The following is a 14,874-nucleotide window of genomic DNA, read 5'->3' on the forward strand; positions in this document are numbered from 1 at the left end:
GCCCGGCTGAAGAGACAGAGAACTTATGCAGCACAATACTCCATCTCCAAGAAGTTTTCGGCCTGCCAAAATAGCCTCCCCCGGCCATACACAGACTAAGCCAGGGCCAGGCCACTTCCCAAGTGCAAGTCTCTTGCACAAAGTGCTTGGTGCGCCCCCTCACCAGAGACTGCTCTTGTACCAATTTAGGTTTGGTCTTCCTGGGGCTCGAAAGCCCTCCCATCGAGCGTGGCGGACTGGCGTACTACTCCCACCCCGATGGTCGTGTGTGGGTCCAACCCTCGAGCTTCGGACAGGCGGGGTCGCTACTCCCCGTGGTGCACCTCTGTGATGTGCACCCCTGCCAGACGCCAAAGCGCCCTCGACTTCGGGTAATCCCTTCGCGCCGCACTGCAAGCGGGAGCCCGATTCTACCAACTTTTATTAAGCGTCTTGGATTTGACGCCGGCCCTGCAAGCAGGACCTACCGCCTACGTACCCGCAGTGCGAGTGTGGGCTTCATCCCACACCCGTCCGGTCTCACGACGGTACTACTCACAGACTCTCAAGGGACGCAAGCGCCAGTTCTGCTTTCGCTTTGCCCTCGCTCTCTTAGCCTACTGAGACGCCCGAAGGCCTCAGCGTTTCCCAGAGATGGCCCTGGTTTCCCGGAGGGGGAACGAGGGCAGACCCCAGCAGCGCTCCCGAGTGGTCTTTGGACACGGGTTACACAGGGATGCCCCTACCCCTGATGACTTTAGTCAGCGGGGATTTCCCTGCAGCGAATCTGCTGGAGACTTAGCCACAGCAGCCTATCCCTAGACTGCCGCAGCGTATGAACTCTCTCGCTTTGGTACTGGGATAGGATCACCACAAACCCTTCCCAGGATCGAGGTCCTGGGATGCATTAGCATCGCCTCCTATTTCACTGGATTACAGGAGTACGCAACCACTCCCAGCGTTTCGCCTCAGGACCTTCATCGCCAGTGCCATCACACCCCGCTAGGTAACAGGAGGACGCTATCCCTCCCAGTGTTAGCCGGCCTGGGAGCAACCCTAGTACACCACAGCCCCAGTCACAGCTTTTCAACTGCAGCCAGGTAGCCAACCCTCCGGTTGACAGCCGACAGCAAGCGGTGGTGCTGTGATAGACACAACACCCCAGTCAATCCAGCCCTGACACGAGGCTGCTAACGTTTTGGGTGGGGCTGCGGCTCACCACACACCGAGCACCGCCAGCCCCGAGGCGCCGTACACCCTTTAGGGAGCACAGATTAGCCCTATTTTAATAGGGCCGCCTCGGGTGAGAGTTCACCCATGCGCTTAGGAACCCAACCTCAGCCAGCCTTTGGCTTGCTTTACAGGCTCACGCCAACCGAGCCCAGCTGAAGAGACAGAGAACTTATGCCACACAAATCTCCATCTCCAAGAAGTTTTCGGCCTGCCAAAACAGTTTCCCCCGGCCATACACAGACTAAGCCAGGGCCAGGCCACTTCCCAAGTGCAAGTCTCTTGCACAAAGTGCTTGGTGCGCCCCCTCACCAGAGACTGCTCTTGTACCAATTTAGGTTTGGTCATCCTCGGGCTCGAAAGCCCTCCCATCGAGCGTGGCGGACTGGCGAACTACTGCCACCCCGATGGTCGTGTGTGGGTCCAACCCACGAGCTTCGGACAGGCGGGGTCGCTACTCCCCGTGGTGCACCTCTGTGATGTGCACCCCTGCCAGACGCCGAAGCGTCCTCGACTTCGGGTAATCCCTTCGCACCGCACTGCAAGCAGGAGCCCGATTCTACCAACTTTTATTAAGCGTCTTGGATTTGACGCCGGCCCTGCAAGCAGGACCTACCGCCTACGTACCCGCAGTGCGAGTGTGGGCTTCATCCCACACCCGTCCGGTCTCACGACGGTACTACTCACAGACTCTCAAGGGACGCAAGCGCCAGTTCTGCTTTCGCTTTGCCCTCGCTCTCTTAGCCTACTGAGACGCCCGAAGGCCTCAGCGTTTCCCAGAGATGGCCCTGGTTTCCCGGAGGGGGAACGAGGGCAGACCCCAGCAGCGCTCCCGAGTGGTCTTTGGACACGGGTTACACAGGGATGCCCCTACCCCTGATGACTTTAGTCAGCGGGGATTTCCCTGCAGCGAATCTGCTGGAGACTTAGCCACAGCAGCCTATCCCTAGACTGCCGCAGCGTATGAACTCTCTCGCTTTAAGTCCTGGTATAGGATCACCACAAACCCTTCCCAGGATCAAGTCCTGGGATGCATTAGCATCGCCTCCTATTTCACTGGATTACAGGAGTACGCAACCACTCCCAGCGTTTCGCCTCAGGACCTTCATCGCCAGTGCCATCACACCCCGCTAGGTAACAGGAGGACGCTATCCCTCCCAGTGTTAGCCGGCCTGGGAGCAACCCTAGTACACCACAGCCCCAGTCACAGCTTTTCAACTGCGGCCAGGTAGCCAACCCTCCGGTTGACAGCCGACAGCAAGCGGTGGTGTTGTGATAGACACAACACCCCAGTCAATCCAGCCCTGACACGAGGCTGCTAACGTTTTGGGTGGGGCTGCGGCTCACCACACACCGAGCACCGCCAGCCCCGAGGCGCCGTACACCCTTTAGGGAGCACAGATTAGCCCTATTTTAATAGGGCCGCCTCGGGTGAGAGTTCAGCCATGCGCTTACGAACCCAACCTCAGCCAGCCTTTGGCTTGCTTTACAGGCTCACGCCAACCGAGCCCGGCTGAAGAGACAGAGAACTTATGCAGCACAATACTCCATCTCCAAAAAAAGGGCCACAAATTGGGCTTATGCCGCACGAGGCGGACTTATGGTTGCTTGGCAGGGGAACTTATCACTCATCCGCCAATGCAACTGTTTGGTCTAAGACCCTTTTCCCAAGCATTTCACCCTAGAAGAGCCGAGCACCAGGCCAGGGGAAAAAGGCCACAAAAAAAGGGCCACAAATTGGGCTTATGCCGCACGAGGCGGACTTATGGTTGCTTGGCGGGGGAACTTATCACTCATCCGTCAAGGCAACTGTTTGGTCTAAGACCCTTTTCCCAAGCTTGTCACCCTAGAAGAGCCGAGCACCAGGCCAGGGGAAATCTTGTACCCATTAAAGAAACCGGTGGGTACCCGGCGGCACTGGGGATCGAACCCAGCACCTCCCGAATGCGAGGCGGATGCTCTACCACAAGGCCACGCTTGCTGTTGCACCAGATTGATGCAAGATCTAACGGCCGCCGGCGGATATGCCTCGCAGGATGAAACCAATGATCAAAAAGCGCGCTTTAAACTGTGGTAACTGCAAGAACTGAAGGGCACGTGGCTGTAGCCACGTAATAGAACTAAATAAATAGCCGTTCCTAATAGTGTCTGTTTAGATACGATTCGACAAGCGAAAAGCATTTATGAATAGAAGGTGTCTTAATTATACCGGCTTAAAATTATCAGACGATTACGGTAGTCACTTATGCAAAATTTGAGCGCAGCTTTTCAAATGCCACCTGCCACAGCTGCCAGCTACTGTGTTACGCTGCTATCCACCTATTCACCTCCGGTTGTTCATTCCTCCGTTCTTGCCGTGACAGGTGCCGTTTCGAACTGCTACTGCCTGCTAAGACGCCACGTCACACACCGCAGCACGCCACCTGTGAGGTGGCGTGTTGCGAGAAAAGTGCTTCGGGAGCTAACAGATTAGCTCTCAACCCTCTGAAATTTGTAAACGTGATGGAAGGCAGTTATGTAGGGTTTCGCGTCACTATTAAATGTAAAAGCATCACAGCAGAAGAGCCCGGACGGATTTCGACTGCGTGAGGTTCTTTAACTTGGATATAAATATTGTTGTACAACTGTTGGCTTCAGACAGATTGGTTTGGTTAATGGGAGTTCAACGTCCCAAAGCGACTCAGGCTATGAGGGACGCCGTAGTGAAAGGCTCCGGAAATTTACTGAGGACGCGACGTTGCTCGGGTGTTGACCATTCGCGGTACTTATTGCGATGCGCGTATAAGGCTACAATATGCTGGACTGCCCTGATGTGCTGCACCTGCGTTCAAATTCTTCGGCAGCGAGTTGTGATCACTTCAGAGAAGGGAATAACTCGGGGCGGGTCGTTCACAAAGAAAAATTCTGTAAACATCTAGCACATCTCCCCACAAGCTGGTTAATCAGATAAAAATTATTCCCGACAGGAAGAGACAATGCATCGTACATAACCCGCTTAAAGACATTCGCAGTTTCTTGTTTAATTCGTAACCAAAGTTACACCCTAAGCGGACCTTTCTAAGAAATACTAAAACAAAATCTTAAAATTCGACAGAAACACTGAATTAGATTCTAGGATTGTGATTACACTGAAATCTGGTCATCACTTCGCATATTTTTAAGCGAATGGATTTATTTTCGATGTTTTATGAGCGCGCAGCAAGCCCTCCCGGCCGGCGCGAGGTGAAACCCGTGACGTTATGACACCCTCGTCCGACAGGCAACCGGTCGCGTCACTCGAAGCGCGATGTCGCACTGAAATACGGGTAGACCAACACTTGTTGTTGGGCTAGTTGGTAATACATACTTCTGAAGGAACCAGCGCACAAAACACAACGGACATGAAAATGGCGGTACACGACGGACAGGAGCGCTGAACTTACAACTTTATTTCGGAAGTAAAGATGCAACGTATATATACAGCCATGTCAGGGGCGCGTGCCACACAAGGAAAGCAAGAACAAGTGGAATCTACAAGGTCATGAAGAGACAATCGGCACAAGCAAACCAAAGATCTTAACTAATATAACATGTGAAGGTGAGGAGTTTCAATGGAGGCAAGAAAAACAACAGGGAAAAAACAAGGAAAAAAACGCCAGACCTCGTGAAGATGAAACTTGATACTGATAACAAAAACCGATAAAAACAAAACGGTAAAAACCAATAAAAGCTATAAAAACAATAAAATTAACAGGGCAATGGAAATGAAAAAGATAAGATGCCAACAAGTAACACGGCAAAAATACTAACAGCTAAAAGTATTTAGCCAAACTTGATAAAAACGTGAACAGTCGGTTGGATGGTACAAAAGCGACAAAGATTTTTCGTTTTGTAGACGACTTTCTCGTTTTTCTCGATTGCAATCAGGATACCTTCCAAGTTGATGTCTCGAAAACATTGGCCATTTTCTTAGAATGCTTATCTCCTTTAACCCTTACACATGAACTTCCAAATAATGGGTCCTTGAGATTTTTAGAATTGGGCCTTCATTTCAAGTGTGATCACCTATTCTGGTCTTATGAGCCAAGGGGCCAGAAGCCGGTACTTCCCTTTGACTCAGCCCACTCTAAGTTGGTTAAAAGGAATGCAATTCAAGGAATCTTTAGAAATGCGCTGGTAAAATCGTGTGAACACCAAATTGAGACCAGTTTTTTAGCGCAAACAATTAGATTAGGAAATGATGGCTACCCCACTAAGCTTTTAGCCTCAGTCGCTGAAGCAATGCTTAAAAAATGAAAACGACCCGATTCGACTGCCCCGACTGACAACGCCAATAGAAAGAAAGTCTCTTATGCCCTACTTGCATCGCATTTCGCACAACATGAAGAAAATTGGGAAACGTGTTGGAGTTGAAGTCGTCTTTAGTATCCCAAAGAGACTTTCCCAGCTTTGCAGAAAGGTCAATGAAACTCGTAAAAAAGAGAGTATATGCAATATCAGGCACCAGAAGAATTTTGTGCAGTGTACCGATTCAGTTGTCTATTCCATCCCTCTGTCCTTTGGGAAGCAGTATATTGGACAGACAGGGCATTGTTTAAATGAAAGACTAAAAGAGCATGATTACAACGTAAATGTTCAAAGGTGCCGTCACATTGGTATCCATTGTCGGAATTGCAAAGATGTAGAAACAGGATGTTTGCCACACTTTGAAAAAACTCGGGTAATAGCCGCAATCAGAAACACGAGGCCACGTGAAATAGTTGAGGTAATCACGATAGCTGCGTTAAAAGAAAAGTGCATTAGCCAGCCTTCAGTGTCGCTATCTGAGAAAGAACTCGCCTATCTGGCACAAAATTCGAGGCACTAACATTTTAACTTCCCACGTTATGCAACCGTCTTTTTTCCCGCCAACTTTATTCTGCTATTTCATACACAAGACTTAACCTTATGTTTCTGTGGGTTTTACCTTTTAGCTGTTAGTTTTTCCGCGATGTTTTCTTAATTTTAGCTGTTAGTATTTTTGCCGTGTTACTTGTTGGCATCTTATCTTTTTCATTTCCATTGCCCTGTTAACTTTATTGCTTTTATCGCTTTTATTGGTTTTTACCTTTTTGATTTTATCGGTTTTTGTTATCAGTATCAATTTTCATCTTCACGAGGTCTGGAGTTTTTTTCCTTGTTTTTTCCCGGTTGTTTTTCTTGCCTCCATTGAAACTCCTCACCTTCACATGTTATATTAGTTAAGATCTTTGGTTTGCTTGTGCCGCTTGTCTCTTCATGACCTTGTAGATTCCACTTGTTCTTGCTTTCCTTGTGTGGCACGCCCCCCTGACATGGCTGTATATATACGTTGCATCTTTACTTCCCAAATAAAGTTGTAAGTTCAGCGCTCCTGTCCGTCGTGTACCGCCTTTTTCTTGTCCGTTGTGTTTTGTGCGCTGGTGCCTTCAGAAGGGGCAGACCAAGCGATAAAGCTCCCGACCTCGGATGCTGCCGAAGCAAAACTGGCAAAACCCACAAGTAGCGATGGCGGTCGGGCTACCGCGGGAACAGTGGGTGCGCGGGTGTTATGACGTCTAGTCGCAGCTTCCACAGGCGGCCGCGAGATGCAACGATGTGGCAATAAATCACGAAAAAGCGTGCCTTCTGCCTTTTCTCGCAAAAATACTTGTCGCATTTATCAATTTTAGAAGTCAAGCTCTTGTTTACATGTAAAAGAGCAGCTCCAAAAGTTTGGTTCAGCATCCCTTTAAGGAAGAGTTTAAGCCAGAACATGCTTTTTGCCAGTCTTATTAAATACTACGCCACACGTGATTGAAAGAGCAGATCACAGTAAATTGCACTTGGAGGTGCAGGTTTGAACAAGGGTACTGAGGAGGGAAGCCTCAGTGTGCTAATCACCGTTCACTAAAAAAACATATAGGCTAGCTGACAGCGAAATATCTCCCAACAGTGGGACTGCTTTAAGGGGGACCCTGCTCTTTTAAAAAAATGAAATTTAATAATGAAGTCACAATTATGCAAACTTCAGTGAACCGTGGGCTGATTCTAAACATGTACAGTCGTGGTCAAAAGTCTTAAGGGAAAAGGTTTGGTTTGGTTATTGGGGTTTAATGTCCCAAAGCAACTCAGGCTATGAGGGACGCCGTAGTGAAGGGCTCCGGAAATTTCGACCACCTGGGGTTCTTTAACGTGCACTGACATTGCACAGCATACCAGCCTCTAGAATTTCGCCTTCATCGAAATTCAGCCGCCGCAGCCGGGATCGAACCCGCGTCTTTCGGACCAGCAGCCGAGCGCCGTAACCACTGAGCCACCGCGGCGGGGTCAAGGTAAAAGAAAGGGTTTTTGGTTCAGCCGTAAAGCAAAGTCATTACGGCACTATTAAATGTCTAATCACCTTGAATCACCTTGAACTGAAGAAATTTTACCGCAGAGAATTTTCATACAATATGTTATGTAAGTATGAAACTATTATATAGAGAGAATTGAAGCAATTTTACCACAGAGAACTTTAGCAATTTAGGAGAAGAATTTTTATTGCAGCAGAGAAGATTCCTGCTTGACATGTGTTTTGAATGATCCGCTACACGGAGCCCTCTAGGGACATTCATTTCGCTGAAGGTGAACGCTGTGGCATTAACACTTTTGACCAAGACTGTACTTGCCTACTCATTCAGTATGTTAAGAAAGTATGAAACTATTATGTATAGAGAATTGAAGAAGTTTTACCGCAGAGAATTTTCATACAATATGTTATGTAAGTATGAAACTATTACGTAGAGAGAATTGAAGCAATTTTACCGCAGAGAAATTTTGCAATTTTGCTGATGGGAACTAGCTGATATGCATTCCACTGTTCTAGCTTGACATCATGCAGTGCAATAAGGTTAAAATTATTGTGTATATAACAGGAGTTGAATTACGAGGTTTTGAAGTCGCCACTTGAGAAATGGCAAGAAAAGTTAGCATCTCTGTTTCTGGTGTGGCAAGACAGCAATTAATAAAAGAAATAAAGCCACAAGAAGTAAGAGTTCTAGAAATATAAATAATCTAAGGTTTAGCCCATTATAGGAATTACTGTGGTCTTAAACCTCACTTAGGCACACAACATAGATGGTTTACAGCGCTTAAGCATCCATGAATAGCGAGATCTCTCACCGGAGCTGCGCATGGACTAACAGTCGTAAATTCAAGAAATGTAGTGACCTGTACACTACTGTGCATTATTTCGATCTTTCCTGTTGCTTAGGTCAAGCGGTTGACGGGCAATAAGGATTTTTTCAAAGGACGCACAATTCATTCAACGTCTTTTGCCGTGAGACGCCACTACGCGCTCCGTACGTGCTTTACAAGTAACGAAAGCCAGAACCGAGGAACAAATTGGCGAATAAGCAGGGTAGCATTAACAGCACTTAGAAGCGAATAGCGGGGCATCAGCTCAGGCCTTCATGCAATGAATGCAATTGAGAACATTTGTTCAAGATCGAGTTAAAATAACTGAAGGGAATCAGCTAGCACAGGGAGATCCTCTACTGAAACATTCAGTGTGAGCCACTCGTAGGAAATTATAGGAATATGAAGCCCATAACATAGGAAAGAACACTGTGCCATGTCAGTGCACGTTAAGAACCCCAGGTGGTCGAAATTTCCAGAGCCCTTCACTACGGTGTCTCTCATAGCCTGAGTAGCTTTGGGATGTTAAACCCCATAAACCAAACCAAACCATATGAAGATCTATATCTTATCTTTACGGAGTCTATAAGCATTCCATTAAGCTTTTACACGGTTTCCATACAATACGCTTGACCTTATATGGAGTCCGCGAGCCTCCATACGTGCTTCTATATAGCCCATAACGACTCCATATGCTCGATACTAACTGCATAAAGTTTGATATGGAAATGCAAAGAATTATGGAGCTTTTCATATGGAAACTTTCAGTAGGGTGAAAGGTTGATGCACAGCTCTGGTCGAATTATTCCTCACCGAGCACAGTCCTCTTCTACCCTGTCCCCGTCAAGCTGACGGTGGGATAAGAGGCACCCACGTGACGAAGGCACCACAGAACACGTAGGCGGCCACATTTCCTCGGCCAACATTGGTCCGTGCCCCGACACTGTTTCGTAAAGCTTCAAGAAAGGTGGAGGGATTACGATTAAAAATGAACTATACAGGAAAAAGCGGCCATCTAAGAAGTGACAAGATACCACAGCAAAGTTGCAAAAGGGTTGTCAGGAGATGCGGGTCATTTGTAACTATGAGGAAGAGGTGAGGCACAAGTCATGCTGGCACTCGGACGTAATGCTCTAAATTATACATAGTAACAATGCGATATTTAAATAATCCATGGAGCCATCCTTTAACGATCTATACGCCTAATTCATGACAAGGTTACGGACAGGTTCTCTACAACCTGAGTCGGTTTTTCGATACTGATCACTGAGTAGGCAAAGGAGAGAGTCAGTGTCTGCGACGAAAGTGGCCGACCCAGCACCACTGCATAGAAGCCAGAATGTGTTCCCAGGCTGTCGTATTGAGTGTAAGGAAAAAAAAAAGCTGGACTCAGAATTAGAGAACCAGGAAAAGCATTATGCGTAGAGGAATCTATGGGTATGGTATCTAAAGCCTCGTCAACGAAGTTATCAGCTGCAGTTTATTTGCACCATTGAAGAATCTCGAATTTAGTGGGCTCATTTCACTTCTTAAGAAGCTAGCCGCAGGTTTGCCACGTGTCTACAAAAGAAGACGAGAAGCGATTATCTTCACAGAAATCGGTGCTTTTTGTTCATACTGTAGGTAGTGTATTCTTACCGTAGAAAATTATTTTTGTGAACCGTATTTGGCTCAGCCCCTTCTTTCCCATTCACCGACGAGGCCTGACAAGATAACCCTCTCTTACGCTGTCCTGTGCTCCAACAAGTGTCACTAATTCTCGACTCCTTTTCTCTTTCTTGACATGCCGCGCACAGCGTACCAAGCGTTCCTCTGCACTCGCCCTCCGTGTCTGGCCATGTCATGACGTGTTGTGCCTTGAGATACTGAGGAGAGTCACTAATTTGAAGTCCCAGTGAGCCGTTTGGCTAGCTTCTGCATGACCAACCTCACGGCTTGAACTAGCTTTCGACTGACCAAGTTGACTGCAGGAACCCTATTTTAGTTCCAAGAATATCTTTCAATTCTCGCAAGCATCAAATAATGTGTCTGATACAACGTAGGCTGAACAGTACAACGAAATGTACGAGCTGAAAAAAAGTTATTAGGGTTATAGAATAGCGCGGGTTTATTCATCATCATTGTCATCAGCATATTTATGCCCACTGTGGGGCAAATGTCTCTTCATTGACGGGGAATGAAGAAAATACTACGTTAGTTTCGCATGGTGTTTCACACGTATTTTGCGCATTCCACTGAGAAAACAAGAACAGGAAAATGAGGTGCTTGTTAACGACCTACATATGAACGAAGCGATCAGTCACTGAAAGCGAGGAAAGCATAGGGAAGCTTTTCTCATTTAAATCTGCGGTGTTGATCAGTACGAAAGAATTATTGTAACCATAATGTAATCAGAAGCCCGCGTTTGTCATGGCACAGAAACTTGGTGAAGGCAGAGTAACACATCATATGAAACAAGGCAAAAGAATATGCGCAGAAAGAGGTTGAAAAATACGAGCGAGGGTGATGCGGCAGAAATCCAAGCCAGTTTTGGCAAAGAGCACCTACATATGTTCTTGCCGGGACGCAGTATACATGATTTGTATAATCTTTTACTAGAATAATTCTGCCTATAACTGCTGAAGATATCGTACATAGAATGACCTTATTTTGCAACTCAGCCTTTTTGTGGCATTGAACTTCACGTTTGGTTGATGCTTATGTTCATTTTCATATATATTTGGTACTGAGCATTGAGATGGATGGATTGACGCCAGATCCTACCATGCTGACTGGATGCTGACGTTTCTGCGTTGGCAACTGCAGCGCCCAAAATCCAGTGACAGAGCTAAGGCACAAGGAATTTGGGCTACTTGCACCCATGACAGCGGAAAATCAACGTCTTTTCCCGCTGAACGGCCTCAAATAGGGGTGGCTTGAGCTGAAAACCCGTTTGTCTCTATCAGGGTCTCGGTAAGCGCAAAGCTGAATTTCCCACCTCTCAGTACTGAAGCGTATTTAAGAGGTCATACTTTTACAGGCGCCGTTCATGTATGTGTCCATGCCATAACCTTCTGCCCATTATGCTCCACTGAGTAAACCGCGCAAAGGAGGGCAAAAAAGAATTCAGCACAATTTAGGCGAGCAACATTGCAGTTCTTTGCGGAAAAGAAGGGGTGGCACAAGTTAATTCCTTTCACTCATAAAAGGATGTACAATGCGTAGTGAGGATGTGCGAGTTTTAGAGACACGCTGAAGCACATTAAAGGCTGAACACGTATGTTTAGAACACAGACTGTCGAATGAATTGCATCACAGCAAAGCGAGCGGGCCATTCACTTCCACAACAGTGAAGTATCAGTCCTGCTCACCTGGTACAGCTCTCTTCTTCCCAGTCCTGGTGGTAAGGGCGAGGGAGAAGACTGCCGGAGGACCAGCTCGCACCCACGTGACGAAGGCACTGCAGACACCGCAGTCTGCCGCGTCTTGATTCACATCGGTCCCGCTGGCTCTGTTGCTTGAGGACGAAAGGACAAAAGTTAAAGCTGGTTCGCTATACGACTTGCGCTATGGTGACATTCACCGAACATCGCTTGCAAACGCCTACGTAGACAAGCGTCGTCCATGACACACATTTTCACAGATTTTCTGTGAACGGACCTGGAGGCCGACAAGTACTGACACCTAATTTCATTGGGATTTTTACGCTGCGAGAGGAAAAAAAAAACGAGGGATCCTCGTAGCAACCACATAATGAGTACATACATGGCATAATACGACAGAAGATATAAGAGATGATATTGGTACGGTGTAGTAAGTATGGTAGTTCAGTGTGCCGACGTGGCACTTATGCCATGAGGGACGTCACAGTTCAAGGCTCCGGATTAATGCTTGAGTGCTTGGAGTTCATTAAACTCATGGCATCACCAAGCCCACGGGCGGTTTTGTATTATGCCGCGATTGAAACACCGAGGAAACCTTTGCATATTTATTGTTGTCTAGTTTCCTTATTCACGGCATTATGCGACTCACATTCTGACCTCCCTCATTCTTGGTGTAGGCGACGCTTATCCGCCTACTGTATTTGAACGCGGGCTGTAAAGGAAACTGGTTGTGTGTCGACAGGCACCCCGTCTAGACTGGGTGCAAGTATTAGATGCGAAAGCAGGGCTACGACACCAGTTTGTCAGAGGTAGAAAGCTGCTAGGCTGCAAGAAAAGAAACTGCAGCGAAAAAAAGTAGGTCTCTAGTTAGGGCTAGTTGGTTCATGATTCAGGAGGAAAACGGGGCAAAAAAACGTGGACAAAAGAGAGAAAAGGCGTAGGTCCTCTTGTGTTTGCCTCTTTTGTCCACGTTTTTTTGCGCCGCTTTCCTCCTGGAAAAAAAGTGTTGATTCCTGTCTTATAGACGTGAAATGAAGCATGTGTAATGTGGATGTATTGAATATGTGGTTAGCTATAGCGCAATTTGTCCGTAATGGTTGCCTGACATCTCTGCCTGGTTAGGGTATATGGGTAAACAAATGCGTTCCCTGTCCTGGACCCACACTCGTTGATCGTAGGAGCATGGGCATCACTACTCTACTGCGGTATACCCCGCTCCCCTCCATTCCAGCAGCGCCTTCTATGTCTCGCGAAGTAGAAGCAATGGGCTTTATCCCCATCCAGACACTGCGGTGGCTTCCCCAATTTAGCTCACAAGGAAACCATCACGTGGTACTGCGATGCTTGTAGCTACGAGGAACGAGGACTTTCGTCACAAGTTTGGAGTCAGAACTGCAGAGATAATTCGCTTCGAGAAACTGGTTGAGGAGTTCTGCAACATGCAGTCGTGTCGCAACAATTCGTCAGTGAGTGACAGCCCAAAATGGTCGCTGGCGACTTGCGCAGGGCCCCTCTTCCACGATGAATCGGCTCAATTGTGTCGCGTGACCTCCGCGACTCGCCACTATGTACGCGCTTTAACAGCAGCCTGCCTATCTAGTTTAGGCGGAAGCGACCGAAAGTGAGCGTCCGACCGCAGAGCGTTGGGGACGAGGTACCGCTACAAAAGAAGTGCAGGCCCCTCCAAACCGAAGCAATATTTGACAGTTAAATCCCACGACAACGCTGATATATTCAATGCTGACCTTTGACCGGGCTTGGCTGAGATGATTTTCCGGTCCCTGTCACTGACAATGGCTTTACGACTGCAATGTGCAGACTACAGTGACAGCAAGACTACTGCCGTCCATGTTGCAGGAAGTGTTTGTGTTTGGGAATAATACCACGAATGCTGGATTCAGAGAGCTTCCACTTCAGTCGACGATCTACCTGCACACCTATTGATGAAATGAGATTCCCAGCCGGTACCGATGTTTCATTTTTAAGTGGAAAACAAAAGACCTGCACCTGAATAGATTGCAAATGCATTCACTGAAGGATACCGCACACTGGCTAAAAACTTGCATCCTATAAAAATATAGGACCCTTGACTCCTACTGGTAATTCTTTTGGGCGAGCTGGCATATTTCTATATTGGAATGCTTTGGGCGGACGCACACACCACTGCTGATTGTGCTCCTGTTTCAGCTTGCTCGGTTGTTACAAGATGAAGAGAAAACTGGGAATTATATCGTCAGCTGACACGTTTTCGCGAGTTTTCCCATTTATTCTTCCACAGAAAATTGCGTGAAAAGGAGGTTTTTGTGGGAAATTTTGCACAATCAAAATAAATACTCAGCTACACATTTTGATCAACCGGAACAAATTTCAGGCATGTTATGTCAGCTGATCTGAGGGCATCTGGTCTGTGATGACATTGTCTGCTACAGAGCCTTCTGCTCTTGAGGATCCACGTTATTTTCTCCGCGTAGAGAATTAGACCACAAGATTGAAGAAAGCAAATGCATTTATTACTATAACCTCTGTGCAAATGTCTTGTGCATAAATTTCTACACTTGCATTAGCGTGCTTGTTAAAACTCTCAGCCAGGTTTTGTTTCTCCCACCGCAATGAAAGGCTTGTGAGAGTAACACATTTTCTCGCATAGAAGAGCGATAACATCATTCTAAATTACAAAGGCAAGCTTGTCCTCTATACGCTAGTGTATCGCAGGAACCACATACTCACCTCCGGCAGTTTTCTTCGGTGTTGAGCGGGCTGCCTGGCAGATACGACTGGACATGTTCTTCGTTCTGGGACCGATGGAGCGACTCTGCATCGTGGAATGGCCGCTCGCTGATCGAATGTCTCCGAGCTAAATGTCGGAGACGCGTGACCCAGTGGCAGAGCGAACCACCACGTCCCGCTACTGGCTGTTTCCATGACAACGAAGTGGCAGCTTCTTACTTCTGGCCTGTGAGAGAGCAGCAATTAAGGGAGCGCGTAAGGCTGCATGTCTGTTGGTTTTATGGTTTTATAGAGCATAACGTCCCAAAGCGACCCAGACAGTGAGGAACGCCGTAGCGGAGCATTCACATCGCACAGTACACAAGCCTCTAGCCTTTCGCCTTCAACGAAATGCGACCGTTGGGACCGGGATAGAATCCAC

General features: G+C 47.5%; 1 long non-coding RNA gene across 1 annotated transcript; it reads right to left on the reverse strand.

Annotated features, from left to right (window-relative positions):
• Nucleotides 1-9,200: 9,200 nt before the first annotated feature.
• Nucleotides 9,201-14,658, reverse strand: LOC149347679 (uncharacterized). The gene is made up of 3 exons (XR_016292188.1): nt 14,454-14,658; nt 11,715-11,860; nt 9,201-9,320 (listed from the first exon to the last, which is right to left on the reverse strand). It is a non-coding gene; the product is annotated as an uncharacterized LOC149347679 (long non-coding RNA).
• Nucleotides 14,659-14,874: the final 216 nt, after the last annotated feature.

This window comes from Amblyomma mixtum, chromosome 4, assembly GCF_055824585.1.
Source record: "Amblyomma mixtum isolate Tamu chromosome 4, ASM5582458v1, whole genome shotgun sequence".
Lineage (NCBI taxonomy): Eukaryota > Metazoa > Arthropoda > Arachnida > Ixodida > Ixodidae > Amblyomma > Amblyomma mixtum.